The sequence below is a fragment of the Varroa jacobsoni genome, unplaced genomic scaffold, assembly GCF_002532875.2.
Source record: "Varroa jacobsoni isolate VJ856 unplaced genomic scaffold, vjacob_1.0 scaffold_1327, whole genome shotgun sequence".
Lineage (NCBI taxonomy): Eukaryota > Metazoa > Arthropoda > Arachnida > Mesostigmata > Varroidae > Varroa > Varroa jacobsoni.
This window is the reverse complement of record NW_019214229.1, coordinates 76,872-92,057: the sequence shown is the minus strand read 5'-3', so window position 1 is coordinate 92,057 and position 15,186 is coordinate 76,872. Positions and strand designations below refer to the sequence as shown.

The following is a 15,186-nucleotide window of genomic DNA, read 5'->3' as shown; positions in this document are numbered from 1 at the left end:
CTTATTGACGAATTTAGAAACTCTATAGCAGCAGGTTATGGTAGAATGCAAAGCCGTATTGCAGAAAAACTATATCCTTTTTGCTTGCCTATTATAATGTCTGTACAATTAAGTATCTATTGGTCAGTGCATTTTCCTATGATATTTAAAAAATTACCCCCGTTCACAAAGAGAGAAACGTGACCTTTGATGGTCTTCGACCAATAACAGTGCTCTTTGTTTTTAGTAAACTGCTGGAAAAGTCTTAAATAGTCAACTGATTCAGTGCCTAGGTCAGCATATAATTATTACCAAAAGCTAATACCAGTGAAAGGTAAGCCTAAATCTGGAGGACGCAATTGTAACTTTTAGGACTTTTGGATTTGAAGGGTCTGATTTACATAGTGCCTTCCCTTTGCCTAGATAACACAGCAAAAAGCCGTATCTATTCATATTTGATAAATACAAATCAAATGGTAAAAAGCCCGAATGAGACAAGCTTAAGCAAAAAAAGTCAAATATAGAACTTCACGGCGTTCAAACATCCGTTAATTTTGTACACATTTTATGACACCTGCACCGTAATTACAAGTGGCAAAAAAGATGCGCTGAAAAATGACATGACGAAATAACAAACGAGCAAACATTAGTTGTTGCCCTAGCGTCAGAAATCTCAAACTCAATATGGACGAAATCAAAATACCGAGCATTTGCGCATTAAAGCATATTATCAACAGGAGTACGGAAAAAGACTCGCTGATACATTTACATCTCACCATTAGTTACACATCATTAGTCATAATCAGTACATTTTCATTACCCGTCATCAGTATATTTCTGTTTAGAGCAACCTATAAGTCATTATCAGCTTCTAAAAGGAATACTAAATCAAATAAAAAAAATATGCTCAGTATGCGGCATCTACAAACCATTCACTCGCCTCGGCTCGTACAATTATATATGTGGAGGGGCGGGGGGAGATTTACATAAACAAAGAGAAATTAAGTGCAGAGAGAGAAGTTCTGCGGACGTCTATAAAACTCAGTCGAGGACCCTAGCCCCGTGTAAAACTAGTCACGGACAGAAACCTAATAGCTTATAAGTCAATAAATATTAAATGAACATATTCTAATTATTACAACATTTTTTTTTACTAGAATTAATATTTAAAATCGCTTAGCCTGCTTAAAATGGCTTGTTGTTTATTTAGCCAACGAAAAACAACAATGGCATAAACAATACTACATCGTAAAAGAAAGAGGACAGTCCACATTAGTTTGGCTCAACGCTGGCTTTATATGCGCTTTGGAATACATGTACCTTCTCACCGGGTTGTCTGAGAGGTAAAACAAACCGTTATGATTTACCTGCTTGATCTATAATTACACCGCCTCTATCCAGCCTGTATGAGGCGTATCTTTTTAAAGACGCGCATTATCGACCTAATATTTATTATCGTCTACGCTTCCAGCCCAATTTTTAATTGGGCTTAAGTTACAGCCTCGTTTTTCCAGTAATCAAATTACCTTGATGTAAGGTAATGCTGACATAATCTAGGTCTTCCCATTTAGCCCCTCCTTTTGAAAGAGCAATAATTTGATACATAGATTTTTTTGAAGGCGTAGAAAGCACTTTAACTTGTTTTATCGCACTTCTCGAACTGTACCGAGCAAGACATATTTTGTTGAATCTATTCTCCAACGCGTCTTGAAGCTTACAGATGGAACTGGCCTTTGCCTACCTTTGACCTAGGTTTCGAAGGTTAACCGCACGGTGGTAAATTCGGCTTCAAGACTTGTAAACTTGTTCTTGCTGTAGCCTAAATGTTGAAACATAAATGACTGCTGTTATTCGATTGTACCGGATGAACCTTCCAACAATAAAAGAAACAAGAGAAGACAGCTTAAAAAGCTGTGTGATTTCTCTGTCCAGAATCGTGCTCTTCAAAGAACCGTTTCGACTGAACTATTTGCCCTAAACATTTAGATAATTCGAAGGCGGCTCGTATGAATATAAAGCAGTAATACACGAAACTCGTTTGAGCGGTATCTTGTAGATCAGGTTAAAAATTAGCGTCACGTTTGCTTGGCTGAATCTCACACTTCATAATATTATAACAAAATTATATCTTTCTGAAATCTCAAGAGCGGTTATATGCGTATGTACCGTTTGATTTTACAAGAATAGCTCGGTGAACTAAGAGCAATTTGTCACACAAAATACAGCTCCCTGTTCTGGCTACTCGATTACCTTCAGTTACACTGAATTTTTCTTCAAGTAAATGAAGTCTCGCCGATCCTGAGAAGACACAAACCGCTCGGAGTAATGCCATCTGAATATAGGTGTTAAGCCACTCACAGGTAAGATAATATTAAAAATTGTTTAGCTCTGTTTTTGCCTTGACATGATTATAAAAGAAATTATAGTTCTATCAGCCTCTATCCTTCAGCTTAAAGCGTTAGTTTTTCTGTATTTCAAAAAGGATACGAAGGAGGGGAGTGACAAGCGAAGGATTATTACGCATGTTGGTTTTATTTAAATTCCTGAGGCAAGAATCATAAAAAAATCATAAAGGTATCGTGCCAGCGCACTGGATAGCAAACAAGAAAAAAGTGGTCGCTTACGATTTATCTTAAATTTAGAACTAAGTTAGCCTCCAATGCGAAAATTATTTCATTCATAGGTTATCCAGCCTAATGGAGCCCTTCTAGCTTACTAGTCTCGCCAAAGCTTTTTGTTGTATATAACTTATTACCGGAAATGTTGAGCGCGTTACCTCAAGCATACTGAACGTTTCAAAAATACAATTTCTACAGTTTTTGCTCTCGTGTGTTTTTCCCACGGAAGTGAGACTCTTAATAGATGAAAGGTTATTCATTGCATTGTACGAATGGTAATAATATTTTTAAGGGCTAGGTGCTAAGAACGTAATTACATCAACGTACGTATGGGTTGGCAATTATACCATTAATGTTTGAATATTTATAATAACGACTCGTAATAGACGTACTGGTCGATGTACGGAAGATGACCACATTCAGTTATTTAGGCCGTCTTCAGTCTCGTTCAGTGATGCATAAAATGTTCAGAGTTGAACGTCGAATTATGCCTCAAGTAAACTGGCTGTTAGCGCGAAACGAAGTATGCTATTGAAGGGGTTGTGGGGATTCGAACCTGAAGAATCCAGCGTCTCCACAAGCTTAATAATGAAACACGTTAGCTTGACATCATCACGGTTACTGGATAATGTGTTGCTATTCATTCACGTCTACTCATTAGTTCATTTCGATTTTTGTTACAGCTAAACGGCTGTTGTTATCCTTATTTCTTTGTTCCTACGTTTCTTGACACCACAGCCGTAGCCACAACCGAGCATGCAAACGTCAGAAATGTGTTGCTGGAACGTCGGCGGAAAATCTGAGCAGACGGATATGATATATCTGTAATATCAGTCGTCTAAAAAGGGTAATGTCAAAAAACTGAAATGTATAAAATAGCAGCCTCAGCTAGATTACCACAAATAACTAAAATCTAGAATAAAGGAAAAACATCATATTATAGTTTGTTTCATGAAATTTTATTGTAGCAGATCCGGCATGGTCATCTGAACGACACATATCACATGTGGACATACTACCTTACTGCTGGTGTCAGTAGTCTTTACGTGAGTATTTACTATCGAATCAGCAAAATCCGGGCTGAGTCAATGTCATACCAAGGCGACCAGGTAATTGGCTACCCCTTAGATGGTATCTACTTCACTTTTTCATACGGCCCGAAACCTGGACAAATACGATATCAGTTGTTGCTGCACTGCAGCTATACATGCACGGGCAATCTGCCCTCTTCTATCAATTTGCTGTGCATCTAGCGACAAAGTTGTCGCCGACTATTGATATATTTTAGTCTGGCAGCAAGAATGTCGTTTATCAAATAATTAATTATGATTAGTTCGCAACCGAAAATAGAAATACCTCCTTTACTGATATCGCTGACCTATCCTGGAAGCACCGCAACTGACATTGTTGTCGACAGAACTCTTATTATAGCGAATGTCAATGTCTTAGTATTCTCTGGTTGGTCGCTCTGCTTCAAGCGAACCCCTTCTAGAGATGAAGGACTACAATGTTGCGGCAATGAGCGCTTCCGGAGACCAGGGCCAAACTATCATGACCTTTTTAAACAGCAGCACTATCAACTATCGTGATGACGGTTTCTCCGTAATCTTTCAAGGTAATTGGCTGTCGATTGTCGACTACTCAATTTCGAAAACGTGATCTTTTTAAAATTACATCTCACTTAGATGTCTGCAGGCGTCGACTTGTAGCTGCGCCTCCAATGGGTAGTTTTTCGAGTTTGCAATCCAATAAACAAACAAATATAAAGGCAATGTGCTATTTGGTATTGCCCTCATTTTACAGCCTTATTTCTATTCTCAACATCTACTAACCTCTATCAACAAACTCGATCTTGTATACAAGTGATCCTTTACGTCATATTAAGCCTAATTTGCATATATGGCGTTGCTTAATACAAAGGCTCTTACCGATTGTTAAAGGGCCACTAAGATGATAACGATAATAACATCAGCCATGTTTACTCCGCATCAATGTGCTATATTATAGCAATAAAATAAATATAAACGTCCAAAACTGTACCCAGGAATAAGGCAAACATAATGATCAAAGTCGTGTAATAATATATGTCATGTACCGATTTTTTCTTTTTTTTTTTTTTTTAGATTATTTGCGACTAAATTTTCCTCTCCACAATTACTTGCTATTTCGATTCATTTTTACTGAATATTCGTTTTTTCGTTAATTCAGTAGGTCGAATGGGCAGTCTTTGTGTGCAAAGCCAGAATTTTCCTATCGATTAAAATACAATGGACATATATGCTACAGGCCACATCTACATGTGACGCAGCCGGCAATCTATAGATATTAACACTGCCGAAACAAATGAAATACTTTAGCTTAGTTATAAGAAATCCTTGGAAAGGGATGAATGACAATGTGTTCCTTTACGGATCTTAGATCGGAAACATAATAAGACACATTATGCCAGTCCGGCCATGTAGGCTCATTCAAGGATGAAAGCGGATAGGTTGGCGCATGGATCGAGTCTAAGTCGAACAATTATATTAAAATAAGCACAACTAATGACGTCTATGGCTTCGAGCGGTCAGTTCTCAACATATTAAATTATTATTCCATGTTCAGAATATATACGAAACGATCGGCAATTAAATGACACTTATTTATAGCGTTTAATCACAGCACCTAAAAATCAATAGAGTTGCTCGGAATGATATGCCGTTTCTGACTAGAAATTGGAGGCATGGTAAAGGAAGCAAGTTCTGGTAGAAAACACCTGGCGAGTGTACATAGATATACCTTTCTTTACTAAAATGTACCGCCTTATATTTTCACGTCTAATTAAGGAATGTAGGTATAATAACCTTCGGGCCACATTAGCTTGTATGTAGTGTATTAATTCAAAATGTAAGAGATATTAGGTGAGTTTGACCATAGTATATTAAAGAATATAGTTAGTGTAGCAGCATACTGAAACGAACGTATAATTAATGAATCAAGAAAGTAAATTAATTCAGCTCACTAAATATCGTATTAAATGTGACACTACAGCTGAGCTGGCTGACGACGCTTTTCAGGAGTTCTAGTTTTTATGATTAACGCGAAGTAAACATCTAGTCAAGACATTACACAAAACAATTGAGTCATTGTTTCTGCCTGTACATTTTGCGTAGAAGATGATGGTTACTGTCTAGTCTCGGATCGGCATTCTCCGACCCGAAATGAGAGCTCTCATCAACAGTTAAATTACGTGAATACATTGGTTTCTGTTCTACGTTACGCCGCTTACGTTTTGCTTCGTTTTTCAGTTACAAACACTTTTAGGTGCATATGACCTTTTATATAAAAGAAAGTCCCTTTATTGTTTCATCATTAGGAACAAACATGTTAGCAGTCGGAAGAAAAGCAGCGGAGGTCTACTACAAGGAACCTTGCGATGGCCCTTTTTAGCGGTACCACAAATTTCTGTGATAACCTCCATCACCCAATCGGTCTTTAGAGTAGCGGCGCTGAATGCAGAGAGAGATGCTCGTGGGAGATATGTGCCATTTAAGCGCAACACCGTGATAATAATACTAATAAAATTATTAATAACAACGGTGTCTAGGAGGACGAATAGAAGCGACAGCCATCGTCGAACGATTGAGTTCTGGTGCAAATTCTGATAGTGGCTGTATCACAATCACAACAATTACCTCTCGCTCCTGGTATTTAGCGGCAGCAGTAGTAGCACCAGATAAAAGAAATTATCGTCATGGTCTGTCATTATCATCATCGGAGCGATCCCATGCCTGGGCCGATGCCGACATAGCCATCACAGCCACCATGAAACGACCCCAACTGCAGTGATTATCGCTGTTGTTTTTAATGACGTTATCGGCGCTGCTGTTCTGGTGGTTATAATACGGATAGCGCAGTGTCCATGGCCATAAATTATCTGTTGTCGCCAGTGACTCATCCAGCGACGTGATCCGTTATCATTACCGGAAGCCTTCGTAAGATAGGCAACGATTATTAAGTTTCGACAAATGAGTGTACACTTTTATGTACAGCTTCTGTTTTATTTTTGAATTCTCTCTCAAATAGGCTATTAACGATTCGATTACATTACGGTGCTATGATTAAACACACGTTTAAGTGTTTCTTCTTCTTTTATATTTCAGCATTTGTTTGGCTTTAAATTTCCTTTATTGAATTACACGTGTTGATTGAAAGGCTTTACTTGCGATTCCTTCCTGGTTTTTTCAGTCCGAGATTTAGTGATCTCAGTCGAAACACCCGCGCTTATTTTGAAATTTATTTGAAAAGAGATTAAGATTATTTAGAAAAAATTGTCTCAATTTTTAGCTAAACAAACGTTTGTCATATGCGAGTGGATAAATGTAACACCTAAGAAAACAAGTTTTCTGTGAGTCTACTAACTGAGAATAAACGATGATTCGACTGTGCATTTGACTTGTCTACCTCCCCTTGATATCAATCTGCTATAAAAGTTTGGACACTTAGTACTTACTTGTCAACTATTTACATTCACAGCATGTATGATACAATAAAAGTCTTATGCGATTAATTGTCTTAACATTCTATAACTGTTTTCCGGCAACATTTTCTTTAGCAAATCTTGTAATTTTTATAATTTCAAACAAAACTAAATATAATATAGCCGATCCTAAACTATCACCTGTGTTAATTTCCGTCGTTGATCATCGCTATCAGTGGTTTTAAGAGCGGGTCTAATGGAGCCGATTCATTAGAAAAATGTCCGCCGATAACCCTTTGGGTTCATAAACAAAAGCAATATTGACTTAAAATATTGAACCGCAAGGAACGAAACTGTCTGTGATATCCTATGCAACGTTCCATTTACTTATTTCTGTCGTAAGTAGACAATGCCTAATCGCAATGCGGCTAGAAGGTGGCTGATTCAGTCCTGACTGCGGGCTCCGTACAACGGTCTATTCCATGTTGTAAATATAATAGTAATAATAATAAGCGTACTCCAAATAAAGCATGACGTTTGTATTCTGCTCAATGGTTGTTAGCACCGGGTTAAGATACATAGACTAAACTTACTTAATTAAAATGACACAACAAAATTTATTTTATTTGTCACAATAAATATTATCCCATTAAAGTAGAATCGGAATTATGCTATGGGTATCAAAGAAATAAGCAACAGTTTCATTTTCAATGGTTTCAAGATATTATATCAGGATAGTTGTAATCTAGTAAGGTAGGTGGCTTATCTCCTCTGTAATCCTAGTTGTGCTAGCGCTTGTATTTACTACCTGCGCTAAAAGCAAGACTCGAGGCTATCAATTCTGATAACCATACACTTTTTGCTATCTTTTTAAAAAAAATGAACACTTGTCAAGACTTGCCGTATTAACTAGAGTAAAGCGGCCCTAGTTAAGTACCTGAAAATGAAATCAGCGTACTTTTTAATTTAAAAAAAGCAGTTCAGGATTATATAAGTTTAGTCTGCGAAGGCATTATAATAACAATCTAGAAAATGTCCTATTAGAAAGATCTCCTATCTAATAGGCAACGAACCCAGTAAAACACCAAATTATCTTCTTACCTGCACTTAATAGTATACGATGTTTAAGGCACCTAAAAGCTTACCGCTACTCAGTAAATCATAAAATAAATGTGTCGTATACTGCGCTGAATAGTAACAGTCATTGTAAAAATAATTTTCATTGCACTATAAACGGATGTTACCGTCAATTGTTAATTAAATCCCTAATTTCTTTAACGGAGATTTTTGAATCAAGATCTGCGCGCGTAAAGCGGAACCAACACATTTTGGCGCCCATGACGCCCCGCATTTTAAGAAAGTTGTTTCAAAAGATAAAGCTTCAAGTATCTTGCAGCATGTGCCTAGTTATAAATTCTGCAGGACTGAATTGTTGAAATGCTACCTCTATGCATAAGTTATATTTTTTTGCCGCATACAAAAACACGGCGTTCTAATCAAATTCTAGCAAAGAATGAATTTATTATACATTCGCTATCGTTCTTTGTGATCTTCTTTCACCTCTCAACGAATTTGTTTCCTTTCGATAGAAATGTCTAGGCGCTAAAGATCTCGTCTAATTTGTTTTTGAGATTCTCCTCACTACTAAACATAGTGTTATAAAGTGTATTTCCTAGTGGTGGTAAAGATAGTAATAAACATGTACAAGGTCTGGAGATTATAGTGAATGCCAAAAATCTCTTTTGCCATGTGAGAGCTGGCATTACTGTGGGGAAGCATGACTTCGTCTTGCCTGCCGTCGGATCGCCTTGTTCAGTTGACACTACTGGGCCGTATGCAGATACTGGTTGAATGTTTTATTTTTCACACCTTTCTTCGATGTCCCTCCAGTCTCATCAAATTGATCTGGCTTACCTTTGAGTTCAGGCGTATTTCTATGCTCTACCCTTTTACTTTTCCGTTTCATATCAAAACAGTCATACTGCTTCCTGACATCATTAGCAATTCTATGCAGAACTCTGCCCTTCTGGTTGAGCTTAACGCAGCGTCGGGTCATACGTTGAAAGTCAATGAAAAGCCCTATTTCCTTGCGCGCTTTCCCTAGCATCCAGGGCCGTAACTTCTAATAGATTTCGATATCCCCAAAATTCCCGTTGATGACAGTCGAACGTTCGCAACAAATTAACAACTTTTTCACCAACGAAGTTCTCGAGAGCTATTGCCTCCAAGTTCAAAATGCCACCTTGAATTTAACAAACACCTTTAAAAAGTTATTGCCGTAGACGGTGCAACTGACCCAAGTTAACAGAGTAAGTGTCAAAAGTGTACTTTTTTCGTACCTTTTTTTTGGCGCCTGAGCCTAAGATAACATACTGTTCACGTAATAATGAGCGTGTAACAAGTTTACAATGTGAATCATACATACCTTTTAAATGGTCAACTCAGAGGAACAAATAGTGCAAGGTTAAAAGAAAAAGTAAACATCTGGAGTAATAGCGCCATTATTTATGTAGCACCTTAATAAACGATTTCATTTGTCATATGGATCTAATAGAACAGGCATCTCGTAGAACAACGAGTAACTGTAATCAAGGACTTAGCATCCTGTTTTTTTTGTTTGTTCAAGTTCATTCACATGGAGCATATGATGATGCTTGCCTGAGCAGACTACGATTTTTCCAGCAGTTACACCACGTGAATTTTCAATTATTACCAATACATTATGTTTTTCTCAGTTTTATATATTTACTTTAAAATAATATTAGTGAAGCCACTGATAGCGGTATTTACATCACAATAATCATAAATTAAAAGTGACAGTACCTACCAAATCACATTTTCTTTAAGTAATTAATATAAGTATTAAAGATAAATAGCAAATTTTTTCACGTGTATGTTTAAGATATTGTCTAAAATACGTTACGGAATGGACCGATTTTATGTTTTCCGAAGCCTTACGTTCTCCTTTCGGATGCAAAAATTAGTTGTAGTCGAATGGCCTTAACAACCTATGTACTTTTCAAACAACCATGACTTGACTTTTTATCAAGAATTCGATTAACATGTTGAAAAGAAACCAATGGCGATACTGGGGGAAACAGTAAGTGATGTTAAAAACTTCAAAATTTGTATTGACGATTTCTGGGATTATGCACCAATATCGCAAAAGATATACAAAAGCAAAGGGTATTGTTAAGTCGATAGAGCAGAAAACGTGCTATGCTCAATAGGTCGAGCGACCTTAGATTATGAATGCAGTGCACTGCTATCTTCAAACAGTTTAATCGGTGCACCGAATTCGTTCATGTAACAATAATAAATATAAAAACTACATACAACAATGTATTGCACACTACGAACCTGAGTATGTTGCATTTATTTATTATTAGACTAACTGAAAGTTGTTGAAAATCTAATGAAAAATTAATCAAAGATTCACAGAATTTTTTAAAATTTCTGGGCGTTTTCTGAGTATTTGATACTGTTCTTGTTTATGCCGTTCTCTTAAGAAAAAGTAAAGTGCTTTATCTGATAATAATGATTGATTTAAAAAGCTTTCAACTGTAAATGCGCCCTTGTATTGATTACTCGGACAATGAGACCAATCTCCAATAAAAGGAAATTCATTTAGTCATCAGTACTTATCATAATCATCACCATACCGCTTACATGTATATTTACCAGCTGACGATATTAACGTTACATGGCGCAATATTATTTACTCGTTTCTAAATTGGCTCAACTGATGGTAGACTGCTTGAAAACCCCAAATAGGGTTGCTGAAGCTTATATCATTAAGTATGAAATTTAAACACAGGAATATCGTTATTTGGTTACTGCTATTCCGCATGTTATTCCGCTATTGCGCAATAGGGCACTATTTTAAGCTATTTTTTTCGTAGGGCGAACTCTTCTATAACTTAGGTTGGACAAGTTCGTTATCATTACCTAGTTTCTGATCGGCTGTCTTCAGTAAAAAAATTCAACTAACCTTTGAGCAAGAGTTTCATTGAAAAAATAGGTCTTCTTCAAAACATAGTGCTACTAAATGCTTTGTTTGAGCTTCCTGCTAAGTCTCCTCTGTTTACAAGCAGTTTTCTCGGTCACTGAGGAAATCCTTCAGTATTTTCAGATGCCACCACATGTAGCTGATCCGTGGTTCAGATAAACTAAGTATTCGATGCTACATTAGATGTATAGGTTGAGAAAATATTTTACTTGATTTTTTGATAAGAAGTTCTGCGTGACCTGTTATCTGAAAAAGGTCTCCTTCTCATAGGACATCTCTTTATTAAAGCATGTACAGCCAAGCAAAAAAGCTGGACTGCCATTCTAGTCTCTTCGGCATATCACACGTGGTGTCTGATGGTGTTGTGGTAAAGTGTTCGGTTATGAAACTTTGGGACAAGTTATGTGGTCTAGGTCCGAGATCGAACGAAGACATACCTTATTTCGCGCTCATAACCACCCGTTTGTAGTGATGCCTAGTATCCATATCAGGTGTACAACTCCAAAACACTAATTAGCATGTATATGCAAAACATCATTTTGCTCTTGTCTTATTTCTGGGATATTCTAGATTGGCTGAACACTCTAAAGAACACTAACTAAATATGATCATTCGAAAGAAGTTTGAAAAACAAATATAGCACAAGATGTAAAGTACAGACGGCACCGCATACCTTATGCTGCCAACTTTATTTTTCAGGTCAGTCTTAATTTTCGCAAAGTCATTGCTAAACTGACCCATGTTCATTCGTGTTAGACTCCTAACGCATTTGATCTGTTACTCTGGTATGTCTTCGCTGTTCTCTCCCTACCGCGGCCCAGCGTGAGCGCGCTGAAAAACGCTCGTCAAGCCTTGTACGCTGAACTAGCTCAAGCTTTGCAAACCTTTCTGTCTTACGCGCTTCACTTTCTTTCTTTAAAGCCGCAAATGACCTTCCAATAATTGATCATTAAGATTCGTGAATTTGCACATCATCTTTGCGTCCTTTTGCCTAACTACTTTCCGTAGTAAACGTAGGAACAAGCTAGTGTATTAAATTTTTTGGAAGATATTTAGGCAGCTGGCTCGAATATCTTTCAAACCATGCAAAGTATGTAATAGATTAATTGGAACCTCAAGATCTGAGGCTATGCACTTGTGAGAGGAAGTGGTGCGTTTATGGAGCCTTGAGAGCCCTAGAAAAGGCAACGGCAAGCATGACGAAAAAGTTGACCGTAAATTCTACTTCGAAAAGGACGCCATGTATGACAGTGAACAAACGAAAGGACTATAGTCTAGTGATTTTTCGAATTCCCAGGTGTCACCTGTAGGGTAGAGTTCTAGATACCCCCTTAATCACCCAAAGCTCCATTACGGGTAGAAAGACGATATTATGACGTACTCTCCCTTACTGTTGACAGGTTTGAAAGCACTTTAGGAGCTTCTTATTAACTGTGTGTATGTGATATGTATAATCATGTCCATTTGGATTATAAATGGTTTGTTAGAAAATCGATGGTAGAACACGCCACGCCACATATCGCTCTCTTTAAAGTATTAAAGCAACCCAAATAAAGCACGCGTAAACCTGGAAAATACAAGAGCCAAAGCCATTCCTTGATTCTGTTTTCCTCGATCGAGGCCGTTCCTGATTGCAACATGTCGGTTAGCTTATGTGATGTCATCGCGTACCCACATTGTGTGCGATAGCCGTCCCACATGTCAGTCAACAACTTTGGGGTGCGAGATATATCACAGTGTCGATTGATTGCTTTATCGGTAATATTTGGCGATAGCAAAGGCTCTTGAGATGCTTTGTGGGTATAAGCTTACGCCCAAATCTATTCAGCATTGTCACTCATGTTAAGTTGGCTCCTCAGAGGTTCAACACTATTAGCCTGAAATTGTTTATAAATTGGAGGGCATCACAAACTTATCTATGTCTAGCCTATGGCGACGGTTTTGCTGGTAATACTTACCCAGATTTTCTCTAAATTACACTACCAGATCCTCCATCCGCCATGGACTCAGTTCATCATATAGCTATGTTTTCCCTTTATGTCTTCGTTTCCGTTTTATAATGTGCGCTTTGGAGAATCCTATATTAAATTTCTTCGTGCAGTGTACTGTATGGGGTCCTAAAGTATTAACGCTTCTTCATTGCTGTTCGACGTCTCAATTTCTGTTCCTAAAACGCTCGCGCCTGTAACGAGCTGTTCTTCTACTAAGGACTTTCTGCCCAGTGTTTTTACGACTCCGCTGGGTCCCCACTTTCAAGAAATAAACATAATCGCTGCTCGATTGTTTTTAGCACCAAACAATGTCTTTTCCTTTCAACTCATTGTTTAATGACAACACTAAACAGCTTATAATCATAAATAACTAAATATTGATATAAATACATATTTGCCAAAGTCCATCCGCTGATGTTTTGTATAGGAGTTACTCAAAATTTTCGATAACTGCTCTGTGAACAATAGCATTTATCCGAAATTCTGAAACAGCTTAGGCAATCTAAGTAACCACTAATTCCCGCGACGACAAAGACAGCTCAGTTGGAGAGCTTTTGAAACAAGCGTTGAGATTGTACCGCTGAGCACGAAATCAACGTGCACCTCTCCCTGATGACGTATCGCTTTTACCAAAAAAATTACAAGACGCTTTAACCTTTTTCGCACAGCTGTTTTTCGAACAATCTAGGCAAACGAATAATTGATAATAAGTAAACGAATGTAATAATTTGAAGAAGATTCTCTCATTTTTTTAACCATGAAAAATATATCTTAATAAATCAACCTAAGGTAACCCCCATAGATATATATGTGTTCGTACGGTAAACAAGTGCTTTTTTACTCGAATGTAAATCATGGTAGTATGAACAGTCAATTGATTTTTTCATTCTTGAACTTCGCGAAATTCTTCATACCATTGAGCCTAGCGAAAACGAGGTGTGTTGACCAATTAAAATCTGTGATGATGGAAGTTGATAATAATGATAAATAAACCTACGGTTACCATCAGTGGGAAGCGTTCCCTAATCCTAAGCAACGTCAATAACGATAAGCAAACATAAACGATAAAATAAAAAACAACATTTACGATATACTGTGTTTGCTTTTGCACATCTTAACAACAGAAAGGGTCTGTCTTCAGTCGCAGGGGACATTGATCGAAACGCCGTTTTTCAGTAACGAAGAAACAAAAGTAATCAATGAATGAGAATCACAATATCGAATCACTGGAAGTTGCCGCTTTATGGCGGCGTTGGTTGTGGTGGCGGGAAAGGCTACACGGTGACGTCACTTCCGGATCTTTTTCAGCTTCAGCGGGACTCTACCTGTTACCGCTTGTTATCGTAGTGGCAGTGCTGCAGTGTTTAGCACGGCTAAAGTAAAGCAACAAGTCGCCATATCACATCGGTATGCTTTGACTTTGTGGAAAACAAGATTACGTGTTTGACGAGAGTGTGCGTTTTTGCGAACGCGAATGAGGTGATAAGGATGATAGTAAAACATATTTAATTATTTCGTCAAAGAAAATCGACTCTCATTATTATTATTATTCTTATCGCCACATGCAACCTGGACGCCTGTTTTCTATAAAATCGCGTAAATACAAGTAATCTTCGCATTAGTTGTTTCAATTCAGCCTATACCGCTGCTGCTCCGTGCGTGTTTGCACGCGTCATAGCATGAGAATATGGCCCTCGGAGTTGATGAAGTAAGCGAAGCAACCTTTACGTTACGATGTTTACATGTTTTTTTTAAGGTATTATTTTCCATTTTTTCTTACTCATTGTTTACTTCTTATATATGGTTAAAAGCGCTCTTTCTGCTCGCTCGGCGTGATATAACGGTAGTGTGCTAGAATCACTTTTTCCACAGAGTTGTTACCAGTGTATATCATCATAAATCAGAGATTGAAATATATGGCTCCAAGAAAGAAGGCAAAACCCAGGATCCAACTAAAGTTATACTTTGCGTTTGATGGAACTGCGAGGGCTTAATTCATTGGGAATTGCTTCCCACGAACAGTACAGTTAATCGACATTATTTGGTTCAGTAGCATCAAGTCAACCATACTATTCAACACAAAAAAACCCAGACGCAACCACGTCATCCTGCTTTATGGCAGCAAGACAA

At 37.6% G+C, this 15,186-nt stretch overlaps 1 protein-coding gene across 2 annotated transcripts in view; it reads left to right on the top strand.

Annotated features, from left to right (window-relative positions):
- Positions 1 to 2,019: 2,019 nt before the first annotated feature.
- LOC111268873 (cytochrome P450 4c3) overlaps positions 2,020 to 15,186 on the top strand; it is a 42,569-nt gene continuing 29,402 nt past the window's right edge. The window contains exons 1-2 of one of the 2 annotated variants that reach the window (XM_086971852.1): positions 2,020 to 2,339; positions 3,336 to 3,444. The gene's annotated coding sequence lies outside the window, so the exon portion shown is untranslated. Of the gene's footprint in view, positions 2,340 to 3,280; positions 3,445 to 15,186 lie in introns of both variants that reach the window. The other variant, XM_022848078.2, reaches the window with a different exon arrangement.